This window comes from Corvus kubaryi, unplaced genomic scaffold (assembly GCF_017639235.1).
Source record: "Corvus kubaryi isolate FWS band 111438036 unplaced genomic scaffold, C.kubaryi_AGA036_p1.0 split3-73, whole genome shotgun sequence".
Lineage (NCBI taxonomy): Eukaryota > Metazoa > Chordata > Aves > Passeriformes > Corvidae > Corvus > Corvus kubaryi.
Genome location: NW_024582091.1, coordinates 43,060,576 through 43,078,688, shown reverse-complemented (window position 1 = coordinate 43,078,688; position 18,113 = coordinate 43,060,576).

The window sequence follows — 18,113 nt, the reverse complement described above, 5'->3', positions numbered from 1 at the left end:
GGAAGGAGAGGTAACATTACTATCCTTAAAAAGGATAAATATTAGTAAAACAGGTCCTCGGGGGGCATTCCAACCATCCCGATGCCTGTTGGAGGGACAACACAGCAGAGCACAAGCAATCCTTGAATGTGTCAATGCCAGCATCCTTACACAAGTGATTGAGGCGGCAACAAGGAGAGGTGCCATGCTGGACCTTGTGCTCACCAACAGGGAGGAGCTGGTAGGGAATGTGGTGCTCCAAGGCAGCCTTGGTTGCAGTGACTACGATATGGTACAGTTTGAGATTCTCAGGGCAGTGAGCAGGGCAATTAGCAAGCTCTCCTCTGCCCTGGACTTCAGGAGAGCAGAGTTTGGCCTCTTCAAATACCTGCTTGGTAGGGGATGATGGAATAAAACCCTGGACAGCAGAGGGGCCCAAGGATGATGACTTATATCCTAGGATCTCCTCCTCCAAGATCACAAACAATGCATCCCAACAAGGGGGAAATTGGAAAAAAATGCCAGGAGGCCTCCAAGGATGGATAAGCAGCTGCTGAGTGAAGTCAGCAGAACAAAAAAGAAGCTTTCAGGAAGTGGAAACAAGGACAGTTGGCCTGAGAGAAATACAGGGAAATTGTATGGGAAGATAGGGACAAGGTTAGGGAAGCCAAAGCCCAGATAGAATTGAGTCTGACCAGGAATATTAAGGATAACAAGAAGGGCTGCTATAGATATGTTGCCAGCGAGGGAAAGACTAAGAATAATATGGGCCCTGTCCATAATGAAATGGGAGACCTGGCTGCCCTGGACAAAGAGAAGGCTGAGGTTCTCAATTCTATGCCTCAGTCTTCAACAGCACGTGCTCCAGCCATGCTGTCCAAATTGAGAAAGGCAAATGCAGGGAATGAAGACCCTAAGCCCTCTGTAGGAGAGGATTAGGCTTGAGACCATCTAAGGAACATGAATGTGCACAAGTCCGTGGGATGATGAGACTCATCTGTGGGTCCTGAGGGAGATGGCAGACCAAGTTGCTAAGCCACTATCCACAATTTTTGAAAAATTGTGGCAGTCAGGTGAAGTCCCTGATGACTGCTAAAAGTGAAATATAACCCCTATTTTTAAAAAGGGGAAAAGAGAAGACCTGGGGAACTACAGACCAGTCAGGCACATGGAAAACAAAGACCTGATTGGTAACAGTCAAACATGGGTTTAGAAAGGGGAAATCATGCCAGAAAAATTTGGTTACCTTCTATGAGGAGGCTACAGTATTGGTGAATAGGGGCAGAGCAACTAACATTATCTGCCCGGACTTATGCAAAGTGCTTGAGACTGTCCCACACCAGCATCCTTGCCTCCAAATTGGAGAGATATAGATTTGATGCACGGACCACTCAATGGAAAAAGAACTGGCTGGATGACTGCAAACAAAGAATTGTGGTTAACAGCTCATTGCCCACGTGGAGACCAGTGACGAGTTGTGTCCCTCAGGAGTCGGTATCTGGGCCAATGCTGTTCGACATCTTTGTTGTCAACATGGATATTGGAACCCAGAAAGCCAATGGAATCCTTGGCCACATGGCCGGCAGGTCAGGAGGTGATTCTGCCCTTCTATTCTGCTCTTGTAAGACCCCATACAGAATGCTGCATCCAGTTCTGGTGTCCCTAACATAAGAAGGACATCAGCTGTTGGAGCAAGTCTAGAGGAGGAGCACAAAGTTGGTAAGAGGACTGGAGCACCTTCCCTATGAAAACAGGCTGAGAAAGTTCTACCTGGAGAAAAGAAGGTTGTGTGTAGACCTCATACAAATCTTCCAGTATCTGAAGGGGGCTGCATGGAAGCTGGAGAGGGACTCTTCGTCGGGAACTGTAGTGATAGGAAAAGGAGCAATGGGTAAAAACTGAAAGAGGGAAAATTGAGGTTAGGTATTAGGAAAAAGTGTTTTACTGTGAGGGTGGTGAGACACTGGAACAGGTTGCCCAGGACAGTTGGGGATGCCCCGACCCTGGCAGTGTTCAAAGACAGGTTGGATAAGGCTTTGAGCAACTTGGTCAAGTGAGAGGTATTCCTGCCCATGGCAGGCGAGTTGAGACTAGGTTGTCTTTAAGTCCATCCCAATCCTTTAACTGTTTATGATTCCATGACTCTATGTATGTACAAATTTATTTGCTAACCAAAGTGCAAGCAGAATTCCTGCCCTAAGCTGTCATGCTAAATTCAGGTTTTTGCTTTTTCTGATTTCTTTTCTCATACTTAACATATACCAGAAGGAACCACCCATGGGTGGTTCACTGAGGCATCTTTAAAGACAGAAATTACTCATCATCATCCACCCTAAAGAATTAAAGTAATTCTTTTCTATTCTCTCTATTAGATTTGCATATGCTGCAAAGCTAACCAACTTTAACAGCAGGCAATAATAATAAATAATTCCCTTTCCTTCAGCAAAACAACTTAATTTAATTTGACCAGCCACAGGGAAAAAAAAAAAGCCAACCCAAAGAAATAATCCCTTCAAGAAAAACATCACTCTTCTGCCAACTGCATTTCCCAAAGTGTCACAGACTGAAAGCCAAAGTTAACACTGCCTTCTCAGTCATATAATGGCAAAGCAGGGAGTCCAGGTTGCATACTGGTCATTCAGCATAAGAAACAGCTTCTCATCTCACTTGCTCACACTGCTGCATGACAAACATGCAATATTTAAATGGAAAGTGCAATATTTAAATGGGAAGCCAGATAATGCATCCCTCTTGTTATGATTACATTTTGACCTTTTCTGAGTTGCATAACATTAGAGTAATTGTATAATCGGTCTCATTTCTTCTTTGCTCTCCCTTGAAAGTACCCAACCAGCAATGATTCTCACCCTCTTGTAGGCAAAAGCGATTTCAAACCACCCACCTATCAGTTTTTATCACCTTCTCTCACACTCAATTGGTTCATGCCCTTATTGGATATAATACACCTTCCTCCCCTATGGCAAATTGATGTTACTTAAATTGTCTTTTGCTGAATGCTGTGAATATAGTATGCAGCAGTTATGAAATAGTTGAAAGAACTGGATCACTAAATCTTTAAAAATTATTCCTGATTAGCAGGTAACATGCTTCAGAGTAACTTTCTCTTTCTATTGCTGCTCCATTTCTTTGAACAGTTGAATTTTTTGGCAAGTTATGATGTAATGACCATCCATATCATGATTTGACCTAGTGGTTAATCAAATTGTGTGTAATGAAACCGCATGTTTTTTTTGTTTACTTCCTGCAATGCTGTTTGCTTTGAATTCTATGTTTTTAATATTTGTGTTGTAGCTTGGCTACGGCTCTGTTATAATTATTTCAGATGTTCAGTTAGCCATTTGAGAGATAGGCTGTTACCAACAGGAATATTGTCAAGGACACTTCTAAAGCAAATAACTAAACAGGACTTCTTAGGTGCTTTGATGTCCTTTGTTTTTCAAACATTTGCACTGACATATTTTCCTATATAATTATCACAATCACAAACAAGATTTGATCAAAGCATTCTTCTGCTTATGAAGGTTGAAACTTTTAACTTTTCATTTTTGGTTTTAGAGATCTTGTGCTTATGGTTTTAAAAGCATCTGGGGAAGCCCTAGTTGGCAGGTGCATATAGATCTGGGTGTCTCTGATACAGTCATTTTTTTCTGATTTTATGTGCAGAGAAAGTACTGGACCTACCTTCCAAGTTGATGGTACTGCACTGCAGTGTAAATACTAACAAGCCAAAGCATTGTATTACATGAAATCACTAAGAAGGAAAGCTGTATCAGAGCTGAATACAGTGATAATTTCTTCTGACTTATTCTACACTAGATGTAAATTTCATACATGATTGACATAGATCTACTGGCATGCAGAAGTAAGAAAACACAGTGCACGAAAGTGGTTTCCATCCCCATGGTCAGAGAGCCCGTGTACTTTGTTCCTGTACTGGGGAGGGTTGCAGGTGTGAGGTACGGTGGGCTGACACACCATCTCAATAGGCTTCAGATACCTCACAGGCCTTGAGCTGAACACATGCCCACAGGAGTTCAGGAAGCAGTCTTCTGGCCAGCCTGCCCACAGCTCTCTCTCATCAGCTGCTTGACTGCATTACCTGTATTCAGAACTATGGTAATCTGTGGAACCAGTCCTGCAACTACATGAATGTGAACACTTAGGCTGTGCTGCGGTAGGGCTAACAGGAGGGTGATCTCATCATGTGGCCTGTCCTTGTCAAACCATTTGTGTTATTGGCATTGCTACCACTCTTCCTGTTATCATGACTGTTTCGCTACTTTCTCCACTCTTCAAATAGTTACCCTTTGCTGATCTTCATTGAAGCTTCCCATCTTCTGCTTCCAGCTTTGCTTTTAATATGTTTCATAACAAACACAGAAGAAGAAACAAACCTGTCATTTATTTTTGTGCCCATATACATTGTTGCCCATCCTCTTAAGAGTATTCTTTCAATGAAATTTAATTTCGCTGCTGCAGCTGCGCTTGTTGCTTAAAATAAATATATTAAGAGGTGTGGAAAATGGTCAGGTATTCAAGGAAAGTGCTTGTGCTTATGCTTGTTGCTGACATTTGCAGTGCTCTTTAAGAGGCCTGAGCTGTTGCGATATGTTTCTGCAGGATAAAATGACTTAAGATTCTCTTTCAGTCTCTAATTTCTATCATTAAATGAACATCTCTGGTAACACTGAGATGGAACTTCAAGTTTCCAATGCATTTTCCAAAAGGAATAGGAGATAACCCAAGTGTCTTAAGCAATGTTAGAGTCACAACATCAGGACTGGAGATGAGCCAACACAGTCTGTGTGGCAGCTGTCTCAACCTAAGCAAGTTAACTTCATGCTCAGCAGGCTGATGTTTAAGAGAACGGATTTAAAAGAACAACTTTCCATGTGACTTTCATGGAACGATTGAGATGCTTTAAGAAAGTCACATAACTAGAAGTTTGCAATATTTTTTTTTTTAATTTGTACCTTTTGAGTTGTGCTGGACATTTGGCTTCACATTGTGTTTTCTTGCTTTGTAGATGTAGCACATTGCATAGTTCTAGAGTTAAAATAAATCGCTGGTTTTCAGTGTTGGAGTAAAAAAGCAGATAAAAAAATGTGGGGAAAGAAGTGATTTGCTCTGGATAGACAGCCAAATGATACACATAGAGAATTATTATGTTTGAAGCTTAGGATGACAAAGTAGAGAAAGATATTCATACTGCCCTATTGTATGTGGGGAAGTGTAATCCATCAACTACTTTGATAAGCTTTACCATTTTTTGGAAGTTGCTGTGCAATGATCTCATGAGCTGAATCAATATAGACATTCCAAACAAATGTCTTTTAAAATGCCCACATGATGTATATGAAGAAACAATTGTTATGTTTGTGTCTAGAGATCAATGCATTTTTCTTCATTTGCATTATGCTCTGACACTGCTGTAGCTTCTGGAGTTGCATTTCAGTAGGACTTGCTGCTGATTTATTTTTAATTTGATCTTAATCAGCTCTGTGTTTTTATCCTCTTTCCTTTTGTCATTTTATTTACTTAAGTATCAGCACAGTTCCTCAGTAAGAGGCTTGGAAAGAGAAAGCTCACATTGTCTGGCTTCAGTAACCATCAGCTGTATTACCACATGCACATCTATCAAGATTAGTTACTTTTCCAGTACATAAAATCCATTTATGTAACAAGAAAATCAAATAAACACCGCTGTGTTTTCTTAAAATCTCTAGTGTCCATGCCTTTCTTTGGCCACATAAAAATGATTTCTGGGAATTTAACAGCATAAGGTTTAGTTGTTATGTTAAAGTCTCAAGTGAACTGAATAAAAAACCTGGACCTGTCAATATCCTATCTGAAAGGAGAAAATAGGTGAGGTTGCCTTTTGTTTGAACAATGAGAATTTAAGTAAATGCTTTGTTATTTCAATATCATTTTACATCTGATACATAGACACTTGCCTGGCTCTCTCACCAATGAAAACACATTAGTCTCCTTCAATTGTTCTGGAGCAGACATGTGGAGCAGAATCCCATTTACACATGCCTCCAAAAAATACTGATCATCCAAGAGATCCTCAGGAGGTGAGTCAGTGGTCTATCACAGTCCAAAAGCATGAACTTAGTAGACAATATAGCCAAATTCAGAGCAAGGGGCAAACTTGTCTGCAGGGAGTCTGGGAGATGTGTCAGACCCATGGCTGGAGACACACCTGACTTGTGATGGACACCTCATTTTGGGGAGAGCTGTGGAGCTGAGTCGAAGTGAGCGCAGAGGGGCCAATGCCACGGCTGAGACCTCAGGCATAGGTAAGACAATGTAATGAGGTCTCTCTTTCAATGATGAGTTTTGGCACGAGTGTCCTGCCTGCCTCCTTCTCTGAGACCTTGGACTGAGCAGGGGGAGTGCAGGGCATGGCACTACAGATACACGAAGCAGAGCAGCCTGTTTCTTCCTCAGACCATGGCAAATATTGACAGAAGGGCTTTAAGTTTAAGATCTCATTAGGCAGCTTTGTAGAGAGGCACCTTCCTTTCCCTGCCCCAATTCTTCTTCCTCCTCTTTTCTACTAACCTTTCCTGTATGCAGGATCCTGACACTTTGTGCTTCAAGTGGGGCAGCTGACTAGGCTCCTGGAGTCCCTCACACCATAGCAAGTGTCTATGCCAGTGGGAAGTTTTCTGTTCCCCCCAGTTTTCCGAGAAGGACAGCTCTAGGGAAGGTTGCAGCAGTTCCCTGAAAAATAAAGATTATTACCTCTTCTTACATTTTCTTTATTTCAGGCATGTTCATACCCTGCTTGAGAAAAGTTCCTAGTAAAGTATGAAGATGGACATTTCACAGAGTCAAACTGGTGCTAAGACAGGCTTTTAAGGATAAAGAATACTGTGCAGGATTTATTTTAGGGCGGTTTCTGATTAGCTGCTCATCACTATTATGTCTGGATAACAGCATTGGCAGTTTTGTATAGTCAGCTCTTTGGATAGCATGCTCATTATCCAAAGGTAAAAGAAATGTGGGAAAAAATTACTCTAAGGTTTTCTTTTTTGCACCTTTTTTCTCTGTCTGATTATGTTCCTTTATTGCATATAGATTCTTTCTAAAATTAAGATGGGTTTCTGAGTGGATTCCCTGTCAGCAGTGGTAGAAATGGACCAGATTTTTTTCACTTTTTCCTTAGATTTATGGGTATTTGGGACTCAAGGAAACATAGTATGAATACATGGAATTTTTTTTATGCTGGTCTTTTCATATTTGATCCATAAATAAATAGAATTTGATTCTCTAGTCCTCATTTCCCAATCCACCAGTATGCATCTTAATTTCCCAGTGGAAATCGATGCCATTCACTTTGGCATGTTCTTTTTTGGGGTGGTATTTCTACATGGGAACCAGGCTATGTGAGTCTGTGTGGGGAGGGGAATGACGCTTACCAAAACTGGGAAATGCTCCTGGAGTCCACAGAGCAGACATAGGTTATGTCAATATTGCACTATGGGGCACAGTTTAAGGCATTTCCGAGAAAATAGTCTGAAATTATTCTATTCAGGTCAGCTCCAGTTCTGGGGAAGCATGAGAGGGGATTGTTTGGTATTCTTAGGGCAAGCCCTTTACGTGTTCCCTAACACGAATTTCATTTTTGGAACCTCTTCCTTGAGAAAGCAAATGAACAAATACACTTGTCCGTGTGAAAGGTGATCTGTGGGGCACACCTTAATTCAGAAGGTGTGTTTAAAAAGAAAGGTAGTTCCTTCTTCACTGAGCATTCACCAAGTATAAGCAAGGCATGACTGTGTTGTGAGCACTATTTTAATGATTTTTAAACCAATAATGTTAATTTGAAGAAGGACCAGGAAGTTGGGGTGTTTCAAGTTAGAGCTGAAGAACTTGTGCTGGCTTCTGTGAACATAAATTTCTCCACTGTACTGTGTTTGGCTCTAGTTAGGGTTATAAATCCTTTGTTTTCACAAGCACTAAATTCACTTAGAAATTTTAAAAAGTACCTTTCATTTTTTCTGAGTGTTGTCTCACTGAGGAAAGTTGAAGACATGAGAAATGCATGGGCTAAATGCCTCCTTTGGAGTAGCTGATTTAGGTGAAATATCTAAGGAATGTTAATCCTTTTAGTTTTAGTCATGTTTACAACTAGCCATTTTAAAGTGATACAATGTGAAAATTCAGATATCACTAAGCATGTTATATCTGCGGAGGATGGAGAATGATTTGTCAAGTTATTACCCAGTATCCTCTTAAACTCTCACCATTGTGTCATTTTGCCAGGCTTGCAATAATTCACAAATGCAGTAGATTCCTTCAGAGAGCCTTGCAAACCACCACTTGCAGGTAGTGTAATCTGACACGATCCTTGTAGGCTTTTGTTTACTCTGCACATGCACTAATAAATCCTCAGCATGCTCTTGTTTACAGTTTGAGGAAAGGTGGTTTTTGAAGATAGCAGGGTCACACAATCCATGGTAGTGCTGCCCCTTTTAACTGCAGGCTGGAGCAATTCATGTCAAGCCTCCCTGAAGGATACTGCACTGCAAAATGAAGCAGCAAAAAGACAATACTTGGATATTTAAGAAGTCAAGGATTTAAAGAAGCAACCAAAATCAATTGGACCTTGATCTAATGAGTCTGAAAACAGGCACAGAGAAAGCTTCAGGCACTTTGACTTGAAAAGTACATTGTATTGTGTAGCTGGTGTCTTTTATGTTTGGCAGGTAGCAAGCTCTTTAATGTTTCTAGGAAGCAATGTTCATATGTGTTCTCAGGCTCATGGTCTCCCTCTGTATTGCTGCCTGGAAGGACACACATACTCCTTGAAAAAGACTGATGAATTAGCTCTTTCCTCATTTCTGGACCTGCATTGATATGGAAACCCTAATGGCTGGAGTAAATTACTTTACTTCAAGTAATTACTCCAATTTCACCAGTTATTAGGCCACTTGTGGGGGGTTGACCCTGGCTGGATGCCAGGCACCCACCAGAGGTGCTCCATCACTCCCCTCCACAAGTGGACAGGGGACAGAAAATACAACAAGCAGTTCATGAGTTGAAATAAGGTCCAAGAGAAATCACTCACTGAATACCATCACAGGTAAAAGAGACTCAACTAGGGGATATTAATTGCATTTATTACTAACAAAATCAGAACAGGATAACAAAAAGTAAAATAAATCTTAAAAACACCTTCCTCCCCACCTGTCCCTCCTTCACTGCTCTACCTCTTCCCCCTCAGCAGTGCAGGAAGACAGGGAATGGGGCTCATGGTCAGTTCATCACACGTTGTTCCTGCCTCTGCTCAGGGAGAAGAGTCCTTCCTTTGTGAAAGGCTTTGGCAGGGTTGTGTTCAATCTGAAATGCTTTCTTTGTACTTTGCTGAAGTTCAAATGCAGGTATGAACAAAATGTGTGATGCTGTCTCGTTCAGAAGCTGTGGTCTCCTGAAGAAGCCATATTATTGCACATATTAAAATGTTAATGACACTATGATTCTTTCTTGCTGGTTTTTTGCATTATTTCTCACCATATCTTAGATTGTCCATCTTGATATCCTGTTTAGGTTAAGCTGCTAGACAGAAGCTCAAAATATGTGGATATGCATTTTTCTTGAAGACTTTTGTTTTCTTTAAATTAAAAGTGGAATACAGTCAGTAGTATTCATTACAGACTTTTGCAATGCAGACACCCTGACTCTCTTGAAGTTTGTGGAGAAAAATAGATATTCCCAGAAGGCAATTCACTTGGCTTGTGTGGATGCTTACTCTGGGAGGTGATTCATGTTTTAAAAGTTCCTTTTTTTTCCAATGTATTGTAAAAGACTCTATATGAATAACTTAGACCAGTACTTCATGCTTCTAAGTCATAGATGTCTAAAGTCTTATCAATCTTACCCTAAAGTTCCCCTATATGCAGGGAAAACAGCACAGGATTAGAGTAAAGGAATACAATTAATGTGGGTTTTTTTTAGTTCCAGCATTATTTTTCTGAATTTGATTAAGTTTTTCCATGTTTGTGTTAAGAATAATATAATAAAAATAAAGTAGGAGCATTGTGTGTTAGGTCCTATGCATGTGCAAAGGGTGTAGCTCTTAGTAATAGAAATTTTCTTTTGCAAAATTGTAGACAAAACCTAAATGTAATTGCATATAACATATCTATTAAAATCCCATATGTAAAAAAATAGAACACAGGGGAAAAACAGATACATGCAGGTGTAGCCTAGAATAACCCACAAAAATAGCAGTTTGAAAATTAAAAAGTTGAGAGTAGAATCAAAAATTTCGTCAATGCTGATATGTTTGTAATGATTTTTGCATTCAGTTCAGCTTAAAGGGGAGCTGGATTCTAGTCTGAGGTCGCTCCTCTAGGTGATCTCTGAAATAATCAGTGATTTTTTTCCCAGAAGTTCAGTCCACTGTTTCTTGTGCATGCCAACTCTCCAGTAACTCCCTGCAAAATTTCAGAGTTCACTCAGAGGTGAAGTAACTTTATAAATTGCAACCTGGCACTTTATATTTCCAGACTGATGTTCTGGCATAACACTACAAAATCATAGAAGTCTCTTCTTGCTTACCTGTAAAGAATCAGCCAGAGAAGGTGACTGATATCTTGCCAGCATAAATATTCACTTAGTTTTTAATCTATCAATAAGAATTAGCAAGCAGGATATGATTATTGGGAACCCTTCTTCAAAGCTATTCTTCAAGAGGCTAAATGCATGCAGCCTGCCTTTCAACCACTCCACAATTGCATTGATTATGTCTCAAGGAGGAGACACTTGGCACTTAATTTGTGAAAAGCATTTTGTCTGAGTTATTTCATGTTTATTATAACAGTATTATAACATTCTTTAGTCCTGCAGATTTACAGTGTAATTTGATGGGGGAGCTCCTGGCAGCAACCCACATACAGTGTTCCTTCTCTTCGTTGCCGGGTGTTTCTCACATTGCAGTGATAAAAGAAAGGTCGTGAAAGTTGCTGTGTGGAGCACCCCTGCTTTTAGCAGGGAAAGGATATTCCTTCACTACACATTCCATAATTACCTAAGTAATGTGCATGAGTGTACACTGGGCTCAGTGGCATGTTAGCGGGCTGTTGATATGTAACATGAATTGATGTGTGAGATTGGACTGTACTAATTGAACTGATTATATAATTAACTGGAACAAAAGTGAATTGTTTGCATTACCTGTATTTGGAATTTGTAAATTTGCTGTGGGTATTTTGGATGGATAATTTTCAAGCTATGTGCTGTTTGTAGACTGTCAATTTTAACTACTCACTTTTCAGGGCTTGCATTAATCATGAGGTTCAGTTTCTGTTCTTTAATTGGATGACTGAAACATTCTAACAAATGAATTTTTTTTTTCCTGGAGGATGTACTTCAGGTATGCAGTTTTAAAGAACTGGAAACTTTTAAAATGAAATTGTCATTTCAGTATTTGTGCGTAATGCATATTATAAGCACAAATCTAGTGTATTGAATTCAAGGTGTGTGCTAGATAAAGCACTTAGATCTTTTCCCATCACTCAGCTTTAATTAATATACCTACAACTTGATAATGATTGTGTATGTCAAAGATCTTTTAGAGATAAAGATAAACTACTGTGCAAGAAATATGGTTGTAAAGCTCTTCTTTTCATGTTAGAGAGTATCTGGAAAATGGATACTAAGCCCTTAAACACTGACATCCAATAACCATCTCAATATGGCTCTGGAAAATGTGTCAGATGGAACAAGTAATTAGTAAGTGGCATGAACAAAGAGAAATCACTCCTAGTTAAGTAGAATATTGTAAATAATGGATTTTATTCAAACAAGCAAGGTTCTGAATTACTATAAAGTAAATATCAATTATTCATTTAGTTTAATATTTTATTGCATCCCTCATAAACATTTACATTAGAACAGCAGTGAGTGTACCCTAGAGATTCAGGCTGAGCAAACAAACTCCCTTCCTGCTTCCCAGGCTTACAGCCTGACTGTCCGTCACCATGTAAGCTCCAGATGGAATGAGATGAAAATTGTACCACTTGCCGAAACTCCAAGTAGTGCTCCATCATTCAGGGAACCAAAGGAGTATCTGGAACTCTAGTATCCTGCTTAGCATGAGATACCTGGTATAACAATCTCATTTAGATGGCATGTTTGTCTAGAGGTGAAACAGCATGAACTGAGTCTTATAAGCACTTCTATATGACAGTTTTCAAGAATCCGACTGAGAGATTACTGACTTTCTCTCTTGCTGGTAGAGAAAACTGCCTGACTGAGAGAGCAGGACACAGATATAGCCTCATTTAGGGCAAAAGGGTCTAGAGTTAAATGAAACCCTTGCACAGGGGCTCTGTGCATGGGTGAAATGTCCCTGAAAAGCTGCCAGAGGTAAAGCTCCAGCAACTTTTATACTTTCCTACTGTTGTCCGAGCCCTGCTTGGAGAGGACTGACTCTGAGGATATGCAGGTGATTCAGTTTTGGTGGGTTCATTTTGCCAGTATTTCCATTATTATATCTGTATTGCAGGTTGCAGCCTAATATAACCTCACTTAATGCTGGAAAGCACCTGGCCATTACTGAATTGACTTCCACAAAGCCTGATTTATTTTGCTTCTTGATTAAGGCTAGTTAGAGTATTTCTGAACAATAATTCAATCAGCTGGCTGTGTAGATGTGCTGCTAACCAGGGTATTAAGTCATGGCTATTGTCTTAGCTGTGCTGTGCAACACCTACAAATACGCTGTAAGAAATGGACTTAGACAATAAATTCACTTCTCATGGGTCATTAAGGAGGCATTGCATAACAACAAGCTTCCATCAGTATCAAGTGGGACCAGAAGTTGGGTAATGCTGAATACCACGGTCAACTTTACTTAAACTATCCCTTGATTAATTTGGAGCACTTTTGTGGGGACACAATTCCTTATTTTAATGCCACCTTATTTAGCAGCCTTTTTTCCCCCAAGTTTTCATGCTTCTAATTTCTGTTTTAATACATGTGATATAGTGCAAAATAATAATAAATGAGATTGAAGGAGCAGCTGGTTTGAGTGAAATCCTGGACAAAACATCCTGAGAATAAGAGAAGGCAACCTTCTGGCAATCTTGCAGAATGACGTTATCATAAAGTGCTTATTCCAGAAGAAGTAGCTAAGTAATCTGGACACGCTACTTGATGTTTCATTGTTTGACTTCTGTGATTGAGGGCCAGAGTTTCACAGGGTGTATGACCCTAAAGTTGAAGGAAGGTATTTTGGGGGTTCTGCCAGGGTTTGCAAATGTGTATTTTCAAGCACCTAACTCTCATGGAAAACATCAATCTGAAGATTCTTGGAAAAAACAAGAGTATCTTCATAAGATCTTCATGCCCTTTGGATTGCTCTCCCAGCAACATACTCAGAGAGAGATGTAATTTTCCATCAGAATTATTGGTTTATATGGTAGCACAGTAATCTTTAAAAATCCCTTTACCCTGAGTGCAAGCTGCACTGTACGATGGAGCTCTAGATTGACATCAACCAGACAGCCAAGAGATCTGGGCTGCAAACCTAACCCACTGCCTGCTTCTCTGGGTAAACATGAAGGAGCCAACTCAACCAACACTACGGTTAGAAGCCAAATTATTTTGGCTGTCTTATTTTCCAGTCTTTTGGATTTATGCGATTACCTTATTCCATCTAGTTCTGAAGCTTTTATGTGTGAATTTTTCAGATCTTAAGCTCCATGGCACTTGTAATGATCATGACTGCATGTTTAACTGTCATTACCTAGCAATGATTTAACATGACACAGAAAGTTCTCCATCATAATCATAAGAAAAGTGAATCTATTCTGAGGAACCAGCTTTCACTCAATTCACTAAAGACTGGGTGTCAACTGGACATATAAAAATTAAATTCACTGTAAAAGCTCTTGTCTGAGATGTATTTTTCCTCCTGGGATTAATTTTGTTATTATTCCATTTGAATGAGACAAAATGCCCTCTGGGTAACACTTTATAATTCAGTTGTTTTAAAAGGCTCTTGTGGAACATTGCAGTGCCAGTATTTTATTGAAACAATGATATTTGGACAGCTGAAAATGGTGAAGATTGCATGGAAATAAAAATGGCATTAAAATTCTGAATTTTTGAAAACTGGAGCAAGTGGGCACTGGCAGTTGTCTGTGGGTGCCTGAGGATGCAGAGATACACTTCCTTGGCTATTTTCTGTATTAAATACTAAGAAGCGGTGAATAAAGAATTATGGGCTGTTTCTCTTTTCAAGACAATACCAGGGTCATCAGAATGCCATATAATAATTTGCATCAGCCAGTCAGGTCTAAAGAAGTCTTGGATATTGGAATTCTCACCTGCAGTTATTTTCCTGTCTCCTGTAAGTGTCCTCCAAAGCTAAAATCTATACAAGAGTCAAGTGTCCCTCCTCTCCCGAGGTGCACTGGCAGGTGTGGTTCTATCCCTGCAGCACAGTGAAGTGTGTTTTACACCCTTGAAGAAATATTGCCTGTCCATAGCACTATGTTATGCTTGAAAAGGGGGAATGAAAGAGCCAGACAATTTGACTGTGATAAGGAGAAAGAAAAAGGAAAGAAAGGCACCTCACTTCAAAATGGGAGGTGGCAGGAAGATGGATGAACTGAGGAAGATGCATTTGGGAAGGGAAATGAGTTCTTTCAAGATGAGTGACCATGCTTTCCCTTTCATCTTGCTCACTGATTTCCTTAGGCTCACACTTCCCAAGCTCAGGTGACAGATGAAGCAGCCCATCCATGCACTTCCAGCTAGAGGAGCAAGGAAGAGGATTCAGCATGGTAAAAGGCTGGGGAGGTGCACCTTTGTGTTTCTTGCAGTGGCTAGCAAGGGGGTGAAGCCTCACTTTCACCAAAGCTGAGTTACGTCAGCCCTTGATCACTCATGGTTCTGCCATAGGTGCTACTGGGAGGTGTGAGTGTGTTGGCCAAAGGTGTTCTACAGCTTCCATTACACCTGTTGTGTGGAGAGAGTTCTGCCATGGCTGCGTTGAGCTGGGAGGGCAGAAGTGAGAGCATGGACATGGTGATCAGGACATCACTTCTGCAAGCTGCTGAGACATTTATCTGAACCCGAGCATTCAACAATGTGCAAACAGTGGACCCATTACTGAAGTGCCCCTGAGAGCTGTGTCTGCCTTTCCAATTCTGTTTCTTCTTGGGTGAAAGTGGGAGAGCAACCTTCCTTTTTTTTTTCATGTTCACTTAGTAAATACTTCAGATAGGGACCATTCCTATTTAGTTTGTGGGGTTATTCAGTAAGTTTAGTTGTTTGTTAGGCAAGCTGAAATTCTTCCACAGTGAAAAACCTTCTGCCAAGTATTAATGTTTTGAAAATATAAACTCTATTTTGTATAATGCAAGACTTTTGTGCATAATTGTATTAATTTTGGCACTGTATGTTCAAGGACAAGCTCTCCAACTCAGTATTCCTGGAATAATAAAAATAAAATATGTGATTTCTTAAGATTCTGTTTTCAATATATATTTTGAGGGCCTCATCTTAAACTAACAAGATGATGTAACCTGTTTTTGTCTCTTCCTCAGCAGATGTGCCTCAGGGCAAAGGTTGGTGTTCAAACAAAGATTTTATTTTTTTAAAACAAAGTTGATTGTAACATGAACTGCCTAATCTTAAGAAGCCTTAACAGGATGTTTAGTGAATGTAAAAAATGTTAATTTACAACCAATGCCTGTGATATCCCAAAGAGTCTCAGTCAAGAGCATATTCTTACCAGCTTTACAAGTCCTATATTTGTTTAAATTCATTTTAAGATCAACTGAAGTTTAGAATTCCTGAAGCTGAATAATGCTATTCTCTCTAAGGACTGTGTGCTACTGGCATTATGCTTTTAATGTTAAAGCTCTGTTACCTGGAATGTAAGAACATGAGAATGAGAGAAGGCCCTTCTGAGTAGAAGAAATAAAAGATTACCAGTCTTTCACTTCCACAAATTTTTCCCCGTTTAATCTGTGAAGGAGTGGTGGGTATGCTATCCTTAATGTTGGTCCCAGAAAACACCTAGGAGCTGCAATGCTGCAATGAACAATGGCATTGGGTATAATGGTGGATGTGTCACTAGTTTGGTGTGTTCTACCCTTGACATGGCTGGTCTGGCTAAAAGGTTTCATCAGCACTGCCAGGTTTCTTGGTCCACTTCTGATGTTTGCCACACTATTCTACTAGCCACAGTTGTCTTCCCTCTTTCTCTGTAGTTTTTATGGAGATATTATTAAACTTTTATTTATCAGACAAAAAGAGGTTAACTGAAAGAAACTAAATTATGATTTCAGGCTCTTGGAGATTCTTCAAAAATTCTTTTTTCCTAAACCAGAGTGGTGCAGATATATCTATCTATCTATCTATATATATATGTATGTAGTACAGTCCAAGATAGCATGGTAGTCAGGTTTTATCAGGAGTTTTTAGAATGATTCATATAACTCATTCAGCACATGCAGATAAATCCTCGATATCCTGTTACAACATTGTGTAATCTCTTGTAGGCCTCTCCAACTCCCCCATTTACCCTGTATGCACACACACCCCACCGCCACTGAAGCAGGTGCACTACAAACAGTTTAGCTAACTGTGCCTCTTCCCCCATTCTGCCACTTAGACCTGTTGACCTGGTAATTTGCTAAATTGTATGCGAGCAACTCAGACGCTTTAACAGTTCTCTTCCCCTTCAGGAAAGTGGAGTGCTACAAGTGATCATGTGTCCATAACATCAGGATAAAATATTCTATCTCTTTTCCAACATCTTAACAGCTCCGCTTTCCCTAAGATTAGGGGGTGAAAGTGGCAACAATAATGCAACTGACATTTATGATAATGCCACATGCTGTCACTTAGAATCAGACATACTACAGGATTAGTAGCAAATGTTGTAAAAATGCCAGCACCTTCCTATGTATTGCTCCTGACTCCTTATTTTCTTCTGCCAGTGTTAATTCATTGACTTTCTTTATATGCCCACCATTCAGGGATTTGTCAAAGTCTGAGGGAAGTCTTAGGCAAGTATAGCTCATGTCACTGTCCACTGATTCTTGTCAGATGTGTTATTTTGGTTACAAGTTCTGGTATCTCTTCAGGGTGATTTTTTGGGTCTGCTTTTCTTTGTTGTCTGAAAACTGATTAAATCAGTTCTGGGTACCAGCAGGCTTTCTTCCATCCACATGTCTACCAGAAAATAAAGCTTTCATATGTTCAGTCTCTTCAGCTGGAACTTCACATAGAAAGGCATTTGTACATTCTCATGATGAAGTCTAAGCCTGAAAAAAATTCTCAGTGATGCGAAGGGAGTTATTTGAAGGTTATCAGAATTTTCTTCTCTTTCTCTCTCTATTCTCTGTATGAGTTTTGAAAGTCACTGTATTATGTTTCTGACATGGTGGAAACCTTCTATCATTCCAAAGAACTTGGACCAAATCTGGAGGAATTACAGTTAGCAATGACCAGATCAATCTCTATTGCCTGTCTGATTTGGCTAAGTAAAGGCAACTTTTTCCAGGACCCCTTAAGGCTTTCCAGATGAAGTAGGATGAAGCAGTAGGGAAACCAGCACTATTTTTTGCTTTCAATAGGGCCAACAAAATCATAAGTCACATCAGGTAGCTCTTTAAATTGCATGCAGAGTGTGAAAATTGGTCTGGAAAGAGGCAGCTTTTTTATTAAACAAACCTTGTCCTTTGGTGTGATGTGAGGGAGAAAGAGGAAATTAATCTATTTCTTCATGTGCATTGTGCATTGTCAACAGTCTAAAACATTCCAATCAACTTCACCAATAATAAGGCACTGGAATTTGAGTTATACATGGGTATCAGAAAGAATAACTTGAAGCCAACGGGGCTGCACAGGTATGAATGAGGGGTTACCTTGGTCTGCATCTCCCTTTGTTGAGGATGTTCAGTAAATGAAGGAAGTTCAGCTTCATTCTCAGAATCCAGCATGGTCTTGCAAAGCTTTGCAAATTGATGGGAAAGCCATAATTAGAGTGAATACATTTGATACAGAATTGGAAAGATGATAAAAAAATTGCAATTTTTGGAGAGCAGAACTACAGTTTAATAATTGTGAGTATGCTGTAA